Below are 2,533 nucleotides of genomic sequence, written 5' to 3'. Positions count from 1 at the left end.
ATTAGGGAAGTGTAAATTCCCATAAAATTTCAATTTGTGGGAAATAAATTCCATCATCAAAAGCATGGAAATTCAACAAATTTATTTGGTTAAGAATGGAGGAAGTAATTTTCATGACACGATTTTTAGTACCTGAACATCTTATAGTACTTCGTATAAAAGATTAAGTGGTCTCTTTATCACTTTATCCTTATCCTAATAAGAAAATTGCCTTAATTTTCTTTCTCAAGCTAACTTTCCTAATTACCCTTTTCTTAATTAGTCTCTTGATTTTCTTAAATGATATTTCTTTTCTCAAGTGACTTTTCTTCTTAGGTGATCGTTCTGCTTAAGTAATCTTTCTTTTCTTAAATGAGTGGTCTTTCTTCTTAATTGTTTTTTCTTAAGTGGTCTCATTCTCTCTAGCATTATTTTTATTTTTCGATACCAAAATGTGTCACAAAGGTGCAAGAATTACTGCCCAAAAAAAAGTCCATGAATAATCCCTATCTTGTAAATTCAAGTACGGGTGTGAGCCGTGAGTGTATGATCTTACATGTCACCCTAAAATCAAAGTTTAAATAATGTATAATCACCCGAGTTTCACATTATTCCCATCATAGTCGACGGTCGTACATCCCGCTTGCTGGTTTTAGGTTTTTGCAGCCAGCGAGGTGATCTAAGAATTACCTACTTCAAAGCTTCATATTCATAATATTTGAGGTGTAATTGCTTTTGCAAGGATTTTTGCTTGTGAGACCTCACTTTCTGTGATTGACTTTCTGTCACTTACCTGGCACAAGCAAAGCAAAGGATCAGTTTAAAATAATTTCTTTAATTCTTTGTATGCTTAAATGAAACAAAACGCATAATTTTTTTTCTTTAATTTTTTTGTTATACCTAAGGCGTTCCTAAAGTTGTAAATGTGACTATTTATTTTCGGACAGGAGTAAACGTTAGGATGTGTTATATTAAGCGAAATAAAATGATAGAAAACTTTTTACAATTTATCTTTGGATGATAAATTGATTTAAAGTTGTAAATCCTTGCTGACACCTTCCCCAACAGGGATCTCAAAATGAACTATATATCCCTCTTCTTGCTGTCATCCATTGTATAAAATGATTGAAGACACTAATTAGTAATAATTACTTGATCATTACATTTCTAGTACAAAAATTGGGGATAAATCACTAATGTATATGCTTACAACGAACATATATCACGCAAGCAATCAATTACACAACATAATGAATCAGATGACTATCAATATTCAGCCTCTCTTCCAATTTAAGCATCAATATATAAAATAAGAATACATTGATCATTACATTCCTAGTACAAAATCCAGCATTTTGATGTGGCAATTTTTCCCCAAACAAACAAAAGATGTGGCAATTTTTTCCCTACACAAACAAAAGATGTGGCAATTTTTTCACATTGATCTATAATTCAACAAAATATATATTCAATAATGGAGCTATAATCAATTCATATAAAGAGATCACTGCACCAAGAACCCTAATTACCCTTCTTTATTTTTTTTACAGAAGGAACCCTAATTACCCTAATAACACCATGAATCACAACAATAACAAGATTATACCTTGAGCAATACAGTATCACCACGAAAGAGCTGAAGCTTTTCCATAGTATAAGGTTGCATGGCAACAACAAGACGGCTTCATCAAGAACCAATCGATTCGGCGATTTCTTGTGCTCCAGAATCGCAGTACATTAGTCTTTTTTCACGCTCTTACTGTTATGAGTAAATTCAATCGGAACCTAAAATTTGCATGTTTTTTCCAAAATTGGTGAAATCAATTGTTTCAAAAAAGAGTAAAATTTAGAATAAAATCGAGATCGTTGAAGAAGTAAACTTACTCGGAGGATTCAGGAAAAAATCAAAGAACAACCCACATTGTGAAATCAATTTTCGATGATTCAAAACAAAACATTACCTCATTGTGTTTGTGAATGACGGATTCTCTTCTAAGTGATTCTTCAGAAGACGGCACCAGACCACAATCCTTGCTGAGCAATTCCGTTCTTCATTAAAGCGGCTTTTATTCTTTAATGGAGAATCATGTCTTGCTGAGAAATTCCGTTCTTCATAAAGAGGAGAGAGAATTAGGTGAGCATGGAAGAATATAGAATTGAAGTAGGAGAAGAGAGGGAAACATGTGTCGCTGCAAGGGAAAAGAGGACCACCCATGTGCACATGCAAATAAAATGAAGGGCAATATAGGAAGACCACTGTAGATAAGGAAACCAAAGGCAAAATACAGAGGTAAAATCGGCAGGACACTGTGGGGAATAATTTCAAGCGTTAATCCCCTAGCTTGAACCCCACTGTGATCATACACTAAAGTACGGTGGCGTCCAAAAGGGAAGAAGATAGAGAAAAAGAGTCACCAACAAGTTTTAGGAACTTGTAAACCGTTCATAGGGTGAAGGTTACACCCCTTAACGATCCAAGAGATCGTCAACTCCATAAGGTCTTGAACCTAATAAAGGTTCGGGGATGAAGGTACAAATCCAACCTAAAAGAGAT

At 34.1% G+C, this 2,533-nt stretch overlaps 1 long non-coding RNA gene across 1 annotated transcript; it reads right to left on the bottom strand.

The window, feature by feature from the left end:
• Positions 1 to 475: 475 nt before the first annotated feature.
• On the bottom strand, positions 476 to 2,119 carry LOC110712702. The gene is made up of 3 exons (XR_002509683.1): positions 1,941 to 2,119; positions 1,586 to 1,764; positions 476 to 772 (listed from the first exon to the last, which is right to left on the bottom strand). It is a non-coding gene; the product is annotated as an uncharacterized LOC110712702 (long non-coding RNA).
• Positions 2,120 to 2,533: the final 414 nt, after the last annotated feature.

Source organism: Chenopodium quinoa, unplaced genomic scaffold (genome assembly GCF_001683475.1).
Source record: "Chenopodium quinoa cultivar QQ74 unplaced genomic scaffold, ASM168347v1, whole genome shotgun sequence".
NCBI classification, from domain to species: Eukaryota; Viridiplantae; Streptophyta; class Magnoliopsida; order Caryophyllales; family Amaranthaceae; genus Chenopodium; species Chenopodium quinoa.
Note: the sequence above shows the minus strand (reverse complement) of the source record. Positions and strands in the feature narration are given on the sequence as shown.